This window comes from Saccostrea echinata, unplaced genomic scaffold (genome assembly GCF_033153115.1).
Source record: "Saccostrea echinata isolate AGI-Se365-2 ecotype Australia unplaced genomic scaffold, CSIRO_AGI_Sech_v1 ptg000088l, whole genome shotgun sequence".
NCBI lineage: Eukaryota > Metazoa > Mollusca > Bivalvia > Ostreida > Ostreidae > Saccostrea > Saccostrea echinata.
In genome coordinates this window covers 229,740-248,382 of record NW_026889837.1, presented here as the reverse complement: position 1 = coordinate 248,382, position 18,643 = coordinate 229,740, and the positions used below count along the sequence as shown (strand labels likewise).

Here is an 18,643-nt window from a genome sequence, read left to right as displayed (position 1 = left end):
ATGGTTTCTGAACGAAATATCTGGAGTACAAGGAAGACAAATCGTTTTGGTCTCCAGCATAAAAATCTGACACAAAACGTAACCAGAGAATACCAGATTAAAAACATTCCAGAGCGGTGCCCAATATTAACGTATGAGAGATATCTGTGTTTGAGGCAAGAGTAATATTTGTGCTCATTCTAGTAGAAAACACACAACATGTAGCAAATTACTCATTTATATTCATAAATCATAATCTGTATTTCATAGAAGGGAAATGTGATGCCTTATATCTGCAACCCCTCCGATAAGCTGAAGATTCAACATGGTATGCTGATGTCCCTGTTGGAGTGCATACACTTCAACAAACAGATGGAAAGCTCTGCCATCATGCAGAATTCCCAAGCCATTACGCGAACCATTCTTCAAGAGCAACTGCAGCAACATAACTATACGATGCGGGTGTAAATATGCAGCTTATTACAGAGAAGATTGGGCACCGCTCTACATCCGTGCTTTCCTATAAAAGAGCTCCAGCAGAAGGTCAGCAGCATTATAAGAAAGAGTGACAGAGTCTTGCCAGAAAGGCATATCAAAAAGACGAAAACAACACACGATTTTCCAGGCTGTGTAGCCGGAACAAGTGATATTCAAACAGAATCAGGAAATTTTTCATTCAGAAAGTTTTGATTGATATTCAAGTGAAGTTTCTGTGGTGTTTTGTGAGTAACAATATACTCTGCATCATTTTTTGGAACAAACACAAAACTCCTGTTTGTGTTTCTTTGGCGGAATATATATTTTATTATTTTGGAAAATATGCTGAATTTATCTATTACAATTGTTACTTTGTGTGAGTCTTTTTTTTTTTTAATCCAATAATTTACCTGTAGCCGTTCAATAAGTTGTAAAGATTGATTGTCCATTATTATTCTTTTTATATAGATTAGATAACTTATTGGACAGGTACAGGTAACTTTTTGGAATAGCAAATATCAATGGAACAAAAGATGACGTCATACTTATGTTTTTCAATAATTATCAAAGAAGTTTAAATTTCATCGGTTTTAGTAAAATTTATTATTTTCAGATAGCTCCACACAATTCATCACATGGAAGATATTAAAACAAACGTGTGTATTCTTTGGTTCCTGAATAAATGAAATATACAGATAACGCACAATGGACTTTACATAGAAAAACAATTATAACAGGTATGTAAAAAATATCCTATGACCTACTTTTACTGTAAAAAGGAAGTACATATGATAACAGAATAATATTACCTAACCAGTTTGAGATAAAACTGTGGTAAGTACTGTAGGTGCTGCACAGGTACTGCACTGTTATTTTACCAGTTTGTATTCCCTCAAGACTAGCATTCCCTAAAATACATAAAATAAATAACTTAAGAAATTGTATAAATGTAAGCAATCGAGAAACATTTCTATAATCTTTGGACTGTCAAAGTGATTCAAAATGATCAGAATTTGTAAAATTATATTTCTGTCCTTACTCAATTTTATGATGGTTACAATCCATACATCCAGCATTCTACTGATCTGACACTTAACATCAAAACTATATTTTATCTCTTTGGAGCTGCTTTATAATCTTTTAAAGAGGGCTATAGAGGTTTTTTTCTTGTTATTCTAAGAAGTAAAATATTTTTTGAAAGATACAGTTTATGGTATTAACTAATTGGTTTATAATCTTCATACACATCCTCAGATCCATTACAATAGATTTGAAATGATATTGTAGCATTTGTTGCCTTACATTTTTGCACAATGATACAAAAAACTCTAGTAATACTAGGCCTACTAAGACATTAATTAAGATTTTTAAATAGTCTTCTGTCTTATTGTTATTTTGTTTAAAGGGACATGGACACAGTTGTATTGCCGTTTTGTTTACAATTTTATTTTTTTTTTCACATCTCTTTTACAATATTATACATTGAATTAATACATGATTTTTTTTAGAATAGAAAGAGAGATAAAGACATTAGAGGGAGAGAGAAGAGGGAGAGATAATTAAGAAAAAAGCTGATTTCATCTGTTCCACTGGGCATCAAACTTTTCCTTTCCACTATTTTTATAAGAAATAAATTTGTGTGTTTCATAATAAAATTTCATTTGTGATACTGCAGCACATTAATTCAAAGGTTTCTCAGTACATCTTGCTGTGTAAGTATAATATTTAAGCCAAAGGATAATAGTATTTTGAATATCAGTATAATTATCAATATAACCTAAAATAAAAGATTTCTTCGAAATATTTATAACTAGACAAGTCTTATCTTCTAGAAAAAGTATAAATTCTTCTAGAAGTAATTGTGTATAATCACATTCCCATAAAAGTGTTCTATTGTTTCTTCTTCCGAGTGACAAAAATTGCAGTACTCAGAGTCATTTTTTTTTTATTTTGAATAAAAATAAATTTGTTGCTAAAATTCTGTTTATAATTCTAAACTGAAATCATTTGAGTTTACAGTCTTTTGTCACTTTGAAGGGTATTTTGTGATTTTTTTTTCCCATTCTTTACTCTTGACCTGTAAAATCTCACTCAACTTTGTTTTACCTGTTGACAGAGAAGAGTTTTGATTAAGACTTTCATAAAAACAATTGGAATTTGACATTTCATCACCTTGTGAATATTTGACATAATTAATGGATATTCTAGCTTTTTGATAGGTTTGTCAAGGCCAGAATTTTTTATCCAAAACTTAATAGTACTTTATATCTTCTATGAAATTATTTTGGATAAGACATCTCATTTTTACAAATAGGGGTATGGAACATCTCATCCCAAATTTTAACTTAGACAAATTTATAAACTGTGGGATTGATTATGTCACAACTTTTCTGAAAACTTTGATAATTATATTTTGGATAGACGTTTTCAAATCCTGGTTAATATTACAAAATCATGAGATAATGTCTGATGTTGCTGGTGACTCACCTTTATTTTATAATCCAATGATTCATATTGGGGGAAAACCTTTTCATAATAAACAAATCTTTGCCGGCAACATTAGACGAATAAATGACATCATTAATGAAGATGGTTCACTTTTAAGCTTTGAATCTTTTTGTAATACTTATCCAATGATAAAGATCATTTTTTAGAATATAGTAGTATTATACAATTATAAATTTATACTTTTATTTGAAAAAATAGCTTCTGATTAATGAATTGAACTTACATGAAAACTATTAAAATTCCATGATAAGTACATTCCACATAATGACATGTCAAACATCTGTGTTTGTAACTTTGTATGTGTGAACATGGGCATGAGCTCGTCATTGTTATTGTTTACATTTTACCGGGTGTGTACATTTTATTTACTCTGCACACATAACTGTGCACGGACTGACACTATTGCCGAGTTGGTTTTGGTTCCTCACATTTCTACTCTAAATTTTCAGGATCATAGCCTTAATATTTCCATTAATGCACAACAATCTTTCCACTTCTCTTAAATGTTAAGGATGTAGTATATTTACGAGAAAATGCAAGGATGCGAGTCAACCAAACGCGTCCCGAAGTTCGTAGTCTTAACATTTTCCGAATAAATGGATTTTCTAAACACATTGTTATAATATTTCTGTGTGAAATGCTCTAGCAACATATATAATGATATTATACTGAAAGTTTTTGGAAAATATAAACTTCAAATCTGTGTCCAAGCTCCTTTAATGTTTAGATTGAGGTTTCATACACAAGACATTTACATGTGTATAAACTGGATGGTTTGTTAATATCACATACATGTACTTGTGATTGGTAATTGGAAGAAAAATGTAACATTTTGATAGAATCTGCTTAACCTACTTCCTTTCCTATGTTTTGCTATCACGCTTTCAACTTTGATTGGTTATCCGACCAACGTACACACCTATCCCTGCGTCTGGAAATATTTCCTTATTGGCCGCAGATGTATGTTCAACAGAATTTTAAAAGGAAAAGATGCAGAGGAAACTCAAATTAAGCTGTTGAATACAAACCAATACTATTTCTTCTGAAAATGCTGTGCACACTGTAGTACACGTCTGTCTAGTCAGTTTCCATGATCCAGCGTTAACCAACACGGAACAATACATTTGATCCATGTTTAATTCAAGCACTTCTTCTCCTTCTTAAATATCTGCAAGACCATGGTCTTTGTCCGGTCCATTGTCATTTCAAATTTCACTGGCATTTGTTCGTTGTTAGGGTGCTTTATTATTTAGAAACGCCATGATTTAATATAATTGAAAAATTCTTATTTGATGAGGAATTTCCCACGAATCATCGTCCCCTTTTGACATCTTTTAACAATAACTGTCTAAAGTGTGTACAATTGTAAATGAAGATCGTTATCTTGCAGCGTTATGAAATCCGAAAAAAACACGTGAAAATATGCGAGTTCTTTCGACAACTTGATTGCTATCTATCTTTACTATAAATAACCATGACTAACATATTGGAGGTATAAAAAAGAGACCCGTGACATGCTTCTTTCCATTTAAAAAAAATTAAATTGATGACTGCATATCTTAGGAAATATACGGCATTATTTGGTATTAGATTGGATTATTTGCCTGCGAATATTTCTGAAAATAGAGTATAATTTTATATTATTCAATTTATTATTACTGGGGATATGTGAAACCATCTGAAAGGTTCAATTGTTCTTTTTAAATACCCCCAACATGTCAATGTTATTTGAACAGCTCCCTCCGTCGTGATAATGGTGCGTTTTGGTGCGATGATTTGTTTTTGTTTTTTTTAACAATTACTGACGATCAATCCTGTTGCTTAACATTAAAGGGCGGTAGCCGGAGGTCACTTGAATTGAACATTGATGAATATAAATAAAATTTTATAATTTTTTTGTTTATTTTCAAATAAGTATTGAACCATATTTTTACACAAACACCACCTAAAAAATAATGTTAAAGTTAATAAATATATAATCATGTAATAGTTATAAATATAATGTTATATATATATATATATATATATATATATATATATATATATATATATATATATATATATATATATATATATATATAAATATATTATATATATATATATATATATATATATATATATATATATATATATATATATATATATATATATATATATATATATATATATATATATATATATATATATATAATAAATCAATGTATAAATCACTTCAATGAAGCAATTTGTTTCAGTCCCAAAGAATTTAAGCAACGTCCCGAAACGCTTATTGCAATTCACAAACCTTCTCAATAGGTAGGGCTCCAGAACGCCTGGCACCCCCATTCTAACCCCAGCATCCTTCGTGAAAAAAAAAAAGTGAAATCCACAAAACCGAGGGATTTGTGCACATTAGTATAATTTGATATGGTCCTGTTACTCTAAAAAGTTTTTCTTTTCTTCTACATCTCAATAAAAAAACTTGCATCCCCTTTTTGCCTCATTTTTCTCCCATGGGTTTTTGCAGAATAATGTGACAAATGATTTATAAGTTGCTATTGTGAAGATTTTCATGTTAAATTTTGGACTTCGTATTGTGGCTCAATTCTGGGGCCATAGCATGAACAAAATTGAATTTTCACCACCTGAGGATGCTTGTATATAAATGTGGTCCTGCTTTTCTAAGAGAAAGAATTTTTAGAACGATTATCCTATCATAACCCAAAGTAAAATTGTGATCTATTATGATACTAGCCTACCCGTAGGACCGAAAATTTAAGAAAATTAAATTCAAGCTATTTCAGTGAGCTTTCAGTGAAGTTTCATTTAATCTAATGGATTTTCTCAGTGGTTACTAAAGAGGAGGTAAAAAGTAACAATCGGACAAAGAGAGACAGACAGATTTTGATCAGCACATTTCAGCTTACGAGAGCTGAAAGGTTGACAAGACCTATAATTATGATTTCACTCTACCAAAGTGAAAATGTTTAGGATTATTCTATCAGAACTTTAAAAAAAATCTCTCGTTAGCTTAATAATATAACTATGATAAGATAAAATTCATTAAAACTTTTACGAGATAACGTGTTAAATTCTACAGTTTTAACATATTGTGTGACTACATCAAAACATACCTTTAAAACGAAAACGAAAAAAAATGATACAAACAGTCTACAGTTTCCAGTGATGAATTCCAACATTTTTTTTTTTTTTTTGTTTCTCTTTCAGCATTCTACAAAATTTATACGAATATGAGAGGTATTGAAATTTACTTTTACTTGATACACACTTAATTATCATATAATGGATAAATTCTCAAATACAAGCAGTACATTTTTCAGGTAGGATATGATATCTGTATCCATTTCTGTTAAAGAAATAGTTCAATACATGTTTACCCATTTACAGAATCGTCATGGACCTACATGTGTTGTTTATTCTATATGTAAAACAAAAAATCTGAATAAACATAAAATCAAACTCACCGTGCAGTATTTTCGGGTACACCTACTGAATGAACATTACTTAATTTTAGAGAAATATCTTACAATAGGGAAACGAAAACACAATAGAAAATAATTTCTATTTCCATGCATCCACGACGTACGCCATTTTGAAATGATTAAGTTGTTTGTGATTTGTGCATACACTCAGACAGGTATTATCAGTTAAAGGTAACAAAAAATCCATGTTTTAAATCACAGTATTGATCAATATATCGGTATAGCTATCTTGTGGTTCCATATTCAAATCATAGAAATAAATTGAATCAATGAAAATGTTCAATCTTACCATATCATGGGCGATTTATCTTATTCCATTAATAGATATAAATCTGTGCATTTCTTCGTATCTAGAAATTAATGCAATGTACAACTTCCTTGTAAACAGAAGTACTAGTGTATTCAAACTGTACACGAGGGAAATATTACCTTGTTAAACATTGTGGCAATAATTAACCAAATAATATTAAAAATGTAATTTAAGCTTACGTGTAGATATATAAACTATTTTCAAATCATAAATCAGTGACCCAGTAACATCTGAAAGTGCATGTGTACGCACGCAGATGAAAAGGGAATATAAAAGCATTGTTTTGGTTACACTTGAAAGTGCATATATACCTAAATAGAAAGGATTTTCCCTCCTCAAGTGGAAGGAGTGGTGTTTAGAACAATATGATTTTATATGAACAAATTACATATAATTTATATTTATAATCTAAACCTTTACCAGACCTATAATTAATCAGCTGTACCGAACCCAATTTATGGTCTAATATTTGCATCTATACTTATCATAAATTTGAAAACAAAATAGAAAAGGAAAAAATGGTCTGACACATAATACACTATAATTATGAAAATAATTATCACCCTGTGTATTTTATATTAGCTAATTTGTATCTAAATTTCTTATTGCTATTTTAAGTCACAAAACCCAAAACTATGCTAAAAATGTCGAATGCAACATCTTTTTTGATATTTAAGGATGTACAACACCCCCCCCCCCACCCCCACCCCTCCACAAAAAAAAAATCCTGTAGTTTAATTTTCCTTATTTTCGTATATTGTATACATGGCTATATCTTCTATGTACGAGTTCTATATCTATGTTCGTATATGCACATTTTGGGCAAAATCATTTATTTAAGTCCAATCTAATTAAAATTAGACTTGTATTTTCGCTCCTCTACTATACGCTTCAACACACTTGTATTGAAACGTATAGTAGAGTAGCGATTAATTAGATTGATTTAAGTCGTATTTGGACAGGAAGTTCCAAATGTACCCCTTATCACTATTTATGAGGAGAGGAAAGTTTTTTAAATCACGAACTAAAAACTTCAGGTTAGTCTAGCTGTCAAATTTCAACGACATATTCATTTAGCCATTAGATACACAAATTAAGTTTTTTTTTTTAATTGAGGTACACCGGGACAAACAATTTTGAAGAACTAAAGCTGAAAAACTATGGTTCATCTTAGCCTTGACGAATGCGGTTTTTTTCCCCTCTTTCACTGAAAGTGGGGGATATTAATTTGGGTCTGTCTGCCCGTCCGTCCGTCTACAATTTTTTTTATACATTACATATATAAAATCTATTGTTAGAGAGAAAAAATTCCTTCCTTCACCCTAACTTTATATGTTTGCCATTCATTATGATTAAGACCCCCCCCCCCCCTTTTTGCACCTAAATCGGTTACTTAGTCAGTATTTCCAGTATATTGTAATTAATATTTAAAAAGAAGTTGATGCGTTTTGTACCACAAAAATTTCAGTCTCAAAACAAATATGCATCTAAAAAATCATTAAACAATAGTTGTTCAAAATATACACGTGCCGGCGGTGGTATTCTAAATTGGCAGGGAATATGTTTCAAATTCATTCCATGTGTTTTTATTTATTTATTTATTTATTGAAAAGTTGGGCTCAGATCTAGAATTGATTAAATAAAAATGTTAAAAGTTCTTGGAAATACTACAGAGTAACACTTCGCCTTTGGTGTGACGAGACTTTCACACCTGCACAGTGTCGAATGATTTTGATTGATAGCACAAGCACGTGGACTTCGATTGAACTTGAAGCAGGAAAATGAAAACCGATTATGACTTCAAACGAATGAATTTGTTGATAAAATAAGATTACTTTCACTACCTGATATATTTAGGAAAAAAAAAAGAATTTTGGTTTGGTACAGGTACGTGTACATGTACATGTATTTGGGGAAAGGAGGGCTAAAATGGAATATCTCTCTCTCTCTCTCTCTCATTACTTAAGGACATACGCAACGTAGTTTGAACTTTATTGTCTTTTTCAATGGAGTTGAAGAGTTCCAATACTTAAAGGATCTGTGTGCTACATTTTAATGTCTATATATGCTGTTGTACACTTCTTCTAAAACAAGTTTGGATACATAAAACATCTAGAATATATGTTTAGTAATTTTTGTATATTTTTCTTTGAATTATACAAGAATTTTCATCAATTGATATCTTTTCAAAACCCCTGGTAATGCATGCTGATTTTTTATCTACGAACTTCTGAAGGCACTATAATCTTAAATTAAGAATATCTTGAAAAATTATCAGTAGGTAAGGTACGTTGCGTATGTCCTTAAATATCAAGTTTTCAATTTTTAATCTATAACTAATAATATTAATGCTTCTTTATATCATCTTGTCCGAGTCTAATCACGAGAAATTGTCTATAGATACAAGTAGAAGTCTGCTTAATAAATCATCATGAAAAAATGAGAAGACACATAAATATGTTATTGCATTAGATTTTTAAAAAATTACGAGTGTATTCACTGGCGGATTTAAGGGGGGGCGTGGGGGGCGCACGCCCCCCCCCTAAAATTTTCAAAGTATGACGTGACTGATATTAATAATGCCATACTTTGGTTTTATAATTAATGGTCAATTAAAAAATGGTAATTTTATTTAATGACCAAGTATCGGTTTTCTTAAAAATCAAGTCTGAAAACCTTGCATTCCCTAGGCTATGAATATTATCTCATAATTATTCAAACCGGAAAACGTCTCCCGATTTCGTTTGAAGGGTAGACTGCACTTGTCAATTTCCTATCATGATGCAAGGAAAAATACTGCAATATCTAAAGGCTGGTCGAAGGTAAATAAATGAATTTAAAATCAGACTTTTTACGTTACAAACCCGTCCACTGATTGATGTATTTATTTATCAAATGGTGTAACTATGCAGTAATTTACTTACATGGATACAAACTTTTTTAATTACACACATCTCATAATCTTTCCATATAAATGGATTTAAATAAATTTAACGTCAGGATATAGGTTAGGATGGTGTAACTTTGACCACCTGGTTAATTTCGACCGTTCATAAATACCTCAAAATAATTTGTTTATAACCCATTATAGTGTACACATCTATTTTATGCAGAAAGAAAATGTATTTTTCATATACAAATCAATGTCTATAATAATAGGCGAAATTAATTTCTTCACTGGAAAATTACATCCAAGAAGAAACTTTATCGCCCGAAAAATTACGGACGAGTATTTTTAAACCATTGCGGGGAATTATCAGTTAATCACCTCTGAAAATATCTTGTATATATAGAAAGACACAGTGGATATTCCTGGCGTGAAATTTATCAACTATATTTAATTTGCAACTTAAATTCATACCTTTTTAATTTATAGTATTTAGTTTTCACAAATAAAATGCAAATCAGCTGAACAGAAATCGGTCGAAGTTACCCATGCAATGAATACGGCTCAGCGGGTAACCCAGTTCCACCAATGAAAATGACGCAATGCTATTTGTTACCAGAAAAAAAATCATGACCACCGTCCGTATTAAAAAATTATTGCCTGACGCCACGGGTTTCCTTTTAATACAGTGACAAGAGTGTAGGTCAGTACCCGTAGCGGAATGGGCTTCACTCCCGTAAGGTTTTAAGTAAAGAATCGGCAAAATGAAGAAGACATCAAGATCTGTACTGGTTTTCATTTCATAAAAAAACACATTATTTTAATTATGAGAAAGGTCCTGAAATCGATTGAAAAGAAAAACTAACAATTTCAAAACTGTATATAAAGATGTATTTTAAGCTCATTTATAATACATGTATATAGTAAGACCATCATCGCGTGAGTTTTGTCCGGGGGGATGGGGGTGGGGGGTTATTAGTATCTTGTTTTGCGCTAGCTATAAACATGATAAAGTGTACAGGTTATTTACTTTGATTTCTAGAGTAGCATTGAAGCATTTTTGTCTCAAACACTTCAAGACAACTTTCCCAGTTAAAACTGTTCATAATTTACTTCGTCGTCGAGAACGACGGAAAACAGACCAGTCTATAAATAGAGGCCGTCTCATCAATCTATCACTGACCATGAAGAAGTGCGCCATCTAGTAGGAGAGTACATGTAATATGAATTTCTTTAAAACGAATCATCTAACTATTTTCCCAGAATTATCAGTGGCGGATCCAGGAATTTCATAACGGGAGGGCGCAGTAGAAGGCATGGGGTCTGGGGGGCTGTACTGAAACCCCAGTGGGTCCAGAGCAAAGCTCTGATTCGCCCCCGGAAGCTGACGAATTCTTACAAATAAGAGGTGTTTTTTCCTTGATTTTAGGATAATGAACATATAAGTTCTACATACAAAAAATTCAAACGGGGGGGGGGGGGGGGGGGGGGCGCACGCCCGGCGCGCCTGTGCTGGATCCGCCTTTGATTATAATCTACGCTATAGCGCACTTGCAGTTTCATCCCAACGTTAACGTAACTAGTCAGCCCGTGCCGTGGGCTAACTAATAAATGACCAAATAGTGGCATGTCTCAGATATTCGTTAATCTGTAGTATTTGGTTATGAAATTTGAGAAAGTCAACTGTACATCTTGTATAATGAAGTATCGCAACTATGTCGCTCCTTGATGACGGAAACGTTTAGCACCTCTCCTGCATATACGTTCCATAGATATTGATTGATTAGTCAGGCAAGCTTTTTGAAAAGCTATTACTTGTTAGGATAAGTATTATGTACAAGAATACTCCGTAGAAACTAGTTCTATAACAGTGACAAAATCATCTGTTCTGTTTACATGCGGTTTAGATGCCTGCGCTTATATATACATTTGTAGCATGCCTTGACAAATCGGTAAATCTGTCTCTAGACACCTGGTGCACTTAATGTCTTCAAATTAGGTACATTTTGAAAATAACTTCTTTTTTTGTCAGCATTTTTTCACAATCTTTCATGTTTTACAACAGAATAATTTAAATTAATATATTTATATATTTTTAAATTAGAGATGACGCGAATAATTTCGCTTATATTTGCACATCGATCGAAAATACCCCGTGTGCGGTCAAAGTTACCCAACACACATATCTTGTAAATCGAACACATTTCTTTTATATCATGACGAATAATACATATAATACAATGTAATCTGAACAATAAAAGGTATTCCGAAGCAAAATGGATCCAGTAAAAGTTGAGCGTAATACATGTTATAGGCAGTGACATACTTGAACAAATCTAAATATAAAAAAAAAAATAATCGGTCGAAATTACACCACGGTACTTTGAAAAACATTCTGATTTTTGTGACTTCTTGTATATCTAGGTAAAATGCTATTTTTAAAATCTGATCTTGTTTGTTCGTTGTTTTTTGGTTGTTTTTTTTTTTTTTGTGTTTGATTTTTTTCTTTTAAAAAGTGAAATATCATAGTGTACATAACTAATCAATACCACTCTTTCTGTGCCAGGTTTTACTCTTAAAACTCACGAAAAACCAGGAGCTTCCGGGGGCTTCGCCCCCTGGACCCACTGGGGGCCTTAAGGCGGCCCCCAGACCCCCTGCCTGAACGAAGTTATCCACGCCCCCCCTAATCAGAAATCCTGTATCCGCCCATGGTATTTATGCAATACATCCACAGACCTTCGTAAAATATTTTTTAAATTTTTCTCATTATTTTACACGGAATCGCTTTGGCACGGAAACACGTGTGGTTGTTACAACCGTTGTGATTCATTTTCTAAGTCAGTAATTTCCTCTTCAAAAATCATTATTTGTAATGGTTTTATGTATCAAATAAGAATCAACATATTTATTTTACAACTAGCATAATTTTATCTTTTAAACTACAGCGTTCGGTAACAATTACAATGTTTTACAGCGATAAAAACCGAGCGATTATAAACAGCTTAATTTAAACATCATACATATGTGCAGAAAATATTGTAAGAAACTAAATCAATTTCAATTTTGGAATATTCATTTATTTATTTATACCTGACATTAGAATACAATAGAATAGAGACAATGCAAGGGAAAGATCAGAGGCATTCCGAATAAATCGTTCATCTTGCGTTCACCGTTCGTTCACCGTTCATTCTGCGCCCCGTTCGCGTTCTGCGATTGCTCACCATTCACCTACCCTTCAGGTGGCAGAGGATAGTTTTTTAAAATGCCAAACATGCGCCGAGGGGGTACACATATACATGCGATCCATAAAAACATGCACATGGGGACAGTTTTCCAGGGGCTAATTAATTACACTTCATATGCCCATGGCTCACAAATTATGTCAACAAATTACATGTAATCTGCCTATTAGAGTGCACGTGTACCAAAAATGCACATGGGGACTTCCCAACTTTTGGCTTGTTTTTCCAAGATTTGGGCCTCATTCACACCCATACAACCCACCCCCAGGCCCGAGCGAGCAGGATAAAACACCCAATAGTCTGTATATCAATGCAAGCCCTAATAAAAATTCACCAATTGATATGGGGCCATTCACCTTCCCTTTGAGATACACACCTTCTTCTAAGGCCTACTGCTTTTCAGCTGAATTTCCTCTGCATCTGACCACGTGTCTTAGTTTCGCATTTACAACTCTGTATATGATAAGCATCATAGTGACACCTACATGTTGCACATCATTTTTTTCAGCAAGCACTCTGCTACACTGCAAATGTGTCCCATAATTATTCTAATCATTTTTCTACATAAAATATCACATCAAACAGGGAATATCTCAATTTTTTAAGAAATTTGACGGGTCTTTAGTACGAAACTATCCCCTGCCACCTCACCAAGTTGCGTTGAAGCGTTCACAAATCGTTCACTTTCCTTTCGCTTTGCTTTCGTTCGGCGTTCGCTCACCGTTCAAGTGGGAAAGTAGAACGTTTCAGGGATTGTCTATACATATCGGATATTCATGTGTATATTTTTTTATTACTACATTTACAATTTGATTAAACAATATATATTCAGAATGCTGAACACACTGGGCAACAGGCAATGCCTCCTAACCCTAACCCTCCTATAAATACCCTCTTTATAAATAAAACATTTACAATGTAAACGCCTGTTTACTTATAAGCACATAGAATCCATGATTCTGAAGTAATTTCAGATTTCAATCGACTAGTTCGAAAGGATCTTTTAATAAGCTTTGAGCTGAAAAAAATCTAGCCAATCATTTTTTCATGTTTTGTATTTTATTAAGTTAGTATGTCCTACATTTTTTAAAGCAGTTCTGTCATCAGATTTCTAGACTTATTTAAGAAATATTGCCATACAAATATCGCTCCGCTCAGAGATTGTATATAGTTTTGATTCTTCGTGTTTACGGGTCCATTACTGAGTCTATGATGGAAATTTTCAAGCACAAACAAAAAAATTAATAAAAACATGTATATCTTCAAATAATCAGAATATAAATAAAATTTAAAATTCTGAAAGCATTCTTTCCTATTTCATAATGTAAGTGGATTGGATAAATTACGCACCTTTAAAGACAGCTTCAACCTCAAAAATATCATTTAGAAAATAATTCTCAATAAATATTTTAAAATTTACGATTGATCTGAAGTCCTTCGAATTCGTCGTGGAAATCAACTGTAGCAATATCGTAAGGTGAAGCTAACCTCATTATCACAGAGGACATATTTGAACAAGACATATGCGTGGTTAATACGCTTCATGTTTACATTTTCCAAGTACGGGAAAAAATAACGGCACAAGCGAAATGAAATACTTATTCAGAGAAACTCTGCTACAGCCCCTGAAACGTGCTAAATGTACTACCCCACACGCACGCTGCACGAACGGTACACGCTCGCTACACTGTTTGCACAAACGCTGCACGGTTTACACGAAACACTTTGCACGAAAGGCTACATGTACACGCTTTACACGAAAGCCTGCACGAAACGCATTGTACACGTTTCTCACACGCTTTGTACACGATTCTTGCATGCTTTTGGCTCGATCTGGATTTTCTATTCGGAATCTCTCGGACTTTATTTAAATTATTACGGATTAATCAAAGATTAGTTAAGAATTGCAATCATTTAGATTAAGTTAGATTAAAACTCTCTACCAGTACTATATTAACATATAAAATACTCATTGTTCAATTGTAATTAATAAATAGTTGTTATTGAATATGTAACCCGTCGGGTGAAATGCCTATCATCGTCTATGTACAAACCTTTTTCACTAGTCAATAGACTCTAAATTCAGGCCCGTAGGAAGCAAATTCCGTTTGGGGGGGGGGGGGGGCATACATTTTCAGTTGACAATTGAAAGGACACTACCAAAACTTTCCTGACAAGCAAAAAAAAAACAAAAAACAAAAAAAACAAAAAACAAAAACAAAACAAATTGTTACGTTCTTGTAATGGCAAATGGATTCAGGATCTATTAGGCATAATCAATCAATCATGTCGCTGAATAAAACGTGTTGTTTTTACCTCTTTTATTTAACTAACAGAGAAAAACCAAGACATGCACAGAAGTGTAATTTTCGGATTACTAAAACATGCACGGAAGTATTATTTCCGGATTACTCAATACGAACTAACACACACTACACTCCTCCCTGACTAGTAGAAGGATCACAATGAAAACAAAAATGAAATTGATTAATGTAGCAAACAGTTCAATCAAATACAATTAAAAACTACTTCACACAAAATGAACTTTACAGAAGGGTTCATCTCAGTAAATGATCATTCCAGATTATGGATAAGCTCAAAAATTTAGTCTGTCCGGCTTACGAGTTCTTGGCGGATTTCGTGGCACTGGTACTGGTGTACTGGTCTCTACGTCCTTCACGCATTCCTGAGTTTTGTCGGTGGGACATGGAACCTTCACGGATGGCACAAACAGAATATCCACTGGCGTTGGATGTGCAGCTTGATCTTTGGATGTATGAACTATTTGGTCAACGTGCCTCCTCCCACGAGTTCCATTGACATCGACCTTGTAAGATAAGGGTCCAGTGCGTGAATGGATTCGTCCATTTGCCCATTTGTCAGAGTTAGTGCGATGATAATCGTGCGTGTTAACCGAGTCCCACTCAGAGAATTCTCGAATCACATTACCACGGTGTTTTGCCGTTGAACCATATTGTTTTTGCAGTACTGTACTGTTAAAATCTGGTTTCATAATATCCAATCGGGTATGAATATTTCGGCCATACATTAGAATAGATGGTTATTCATTAGTTGTTCCTTGTGGCGTGATTCTGTATTTGCATAATTAAGAATTTAGTTTCTTGTTTATGCATGCTGATTCTCCTGAGGCAGATTTGATTGCTTTTTTAAAAGACTGAACTAACCTCCCAGCTTGGCCATTCGTCCACGATTGGAATGGAGAAGATGTTATGTGTCGGATGACATTTGACTCCATAAATTGACGAAATTCCTCTGAGCGAAACTGAGGTTCATTATCGGACACTATTTCTGCAAGTATTCCCTGTCGTGCGAATAAGGTTCGTAAGGTGTTAATTGTTGCATTGCTATTGGTACTCCCCATCTCAAAGATTTCTGGCCATTTCGAGTACGCATCCACAACAATGAGAAACATGGCATTGTGGAAAGGTCCAGCAAAATCTATGTATAAGCGATGCCATGCCTATGGCGGGAAATTCCACGGGTGCACAGGTGCAGCGGAAGTGGTATTCTGCACACGTTTACAACCAGAACAAGCCTTGCAGACTTCCTCAATTGCTTCATCAACTTTGGGCCACCATACATACAGTACCCGCATCGTTATTCTTTACAGGATACACGATACGATAGGATACACGCACGATACGATAGGATAAACGATACGATAGGATACACGCACGATAGGACCGGATACACGCACGATAGGATAAACGCAAAACACGATAAACGCAAAACACGATAAACGCAAAATACGATAAACGCAAAACACGATAGACCTGACAAACGATCTTCACTATAGGATAAACGCAAAACCTGATAGGGTTGTTTCAAAATGCAAAACGTATTTTGACAAGACGAATTGTTTCCTTTTTTAAGATACACTGTTACAGTAGTATGATGATTTTAATTACTTACAAAACCGCAAATTTAAATGCTTAAATATATTAAATGTATCATGATTAAACATTTGAGGTAATTATGCTTTATACAAGAAACATGTTTATTTTTTGTCAATAATGGATCGTCACCAAATTCAAACTGTAATTATTTTAGATAAATTGCACTCTTTGGTGGAAATTATGCGATTGTTTGTAAAATCATTCAAATGTCGAAATTCCCTCGAATCGTTAAATTTGAATTTTAGTCGTTTAATAACAGATTTTAATGATGGTGGCTCAAAAATTCCGTAGACAATCGAAGTTTTACCACCAGGTGCAATAATTCATTAAACAGTATAAATATATTCAGTATTTTAACAAATAAAACCTTATAAATTTATTATCAAATATTGAGTACATATGCGGAAGAACTCTTTGTAATAAATGAAATATTTGGATTCAATATCTTCTGCTAGATCTCTGTGATGTATCCAAAATCGCATTAATTTAAATAATCGGTATTTGATAACTCATATCTTACAAAAATAATTTACTAGTCAGTTTTAATAAAAAAAAATTTATTACATTTTAAAGTTAACGCTGTCTCCTCAAAGTTTTTATGATTTTGCTTTAATTTATATTATTATTATTATTATTATTATTATTTTTACGTTTTAAACACGTTACTTGCTTACATGTAAATATGCTAGTTGCGTTGACAGGCTGTGTACTGGACTGTGATTATATAATCTCTCCTATATAAAATACATGTATATGTCACAAATATATATCCGGTACGAAAATTAATCATTTACATATTCCAAGTACATACATTGTATGGAACGCCATAGCTGCCTTATGTGGTTATTTCATGAGAAGATGGGGCTTTTTTATGTTATGCTGTGGTTATTTCATGTGAAGATGGTGCTTTATTATGTTATGCTGTGGTTATTTCATGTGAAGGTGGTGCTTTATTATGTTATGCTGTGGTTATTTCATGTGAAGATGGTGCTTTATTATGTTATGCTGTGGTTATTTCATGTGAAGATGGTGCTTTATTATGTTATGCTGTGGTTATTTCATGTGAAGGTGTTTTTTCGTGTGAAGGTGGTTTTTTATGTGAAGGTGTTTTTTCGTGTGAAGGTGGTTTTTCATGTGAAGGTGGTTTTTCGTGTGAAGGTGGTTTTTCATGTGAAGATGGTTTTTCATGTGAAGGTGGTATTTTATGTGAAGGTGGGTTTTTTTATGTTTTGCTGTGGTTATTTCATGTGAAGGTGTTTTTTTTTAATTCTATGTGAAGGTGGTCACTCGGAACTCCTCATATTTTTAAAGACTGAGTTTAACAGCTATTATATCGAAATTTTGAAAGTAAAACAAATAATCTATGTAATTAAAATTATTTTAATACACCTTTGTTAGTTCCTCTTTTTTCTAGCATAATAAGTATATTTATAAGCGAACGAGATGAACTGTGTACGACTTGACCTCAACCGGACGTATTTACAACAAAATGGCGCGATCAAGTTTATCAACAAACACGATGAATGGAATATTGCAAGAATTAAAGCTAAGTAACTTAATCCCGTACTTTGAAACGGAGAAAATTGAAGTAACCAATTACTTGAGTTTAAGCGAAGAGCAGGTTATTCGATTAGGCGTAAATGCCTTAGGTGATAGGATTCGACTTGAAGAGAAAGTAAGGGAAAGTCAGAGGGAAAAATCTACTGATTTAGCTGATTTAATAAAGTCTCAAAGGGAGGTCCTGTTTATGGGTGGTAAAGGCAAAGGTAAAAGGTCAAGAAATACGAACAAGATATTCACATCCAATAAAAAGACGCGTGGAAAAGTTAATAGAA

General features: G+C 33.1%; 1 long non-coding RNA gene across 1 annotated transcript; it reads left to right on the top strand.

The window, feature by feature from the left end:
- The first annotated feature begins 435 nt into the window (after positions 1-435).
- On the top strand, positions 436-2,139 carry LOC133177173 (uncharacterized). The gene is made up of 3 exons (XR_009719627.1): positions 436-701; positions 1,070-1,193; positions 1,965-2,139. It is a non-coding gene; the product is annotated as an uncharacterized LOC133177173 (long non-coding RNA).
- Positions 2,140-18,643: the final 16,504 nt, after the last annotated feature.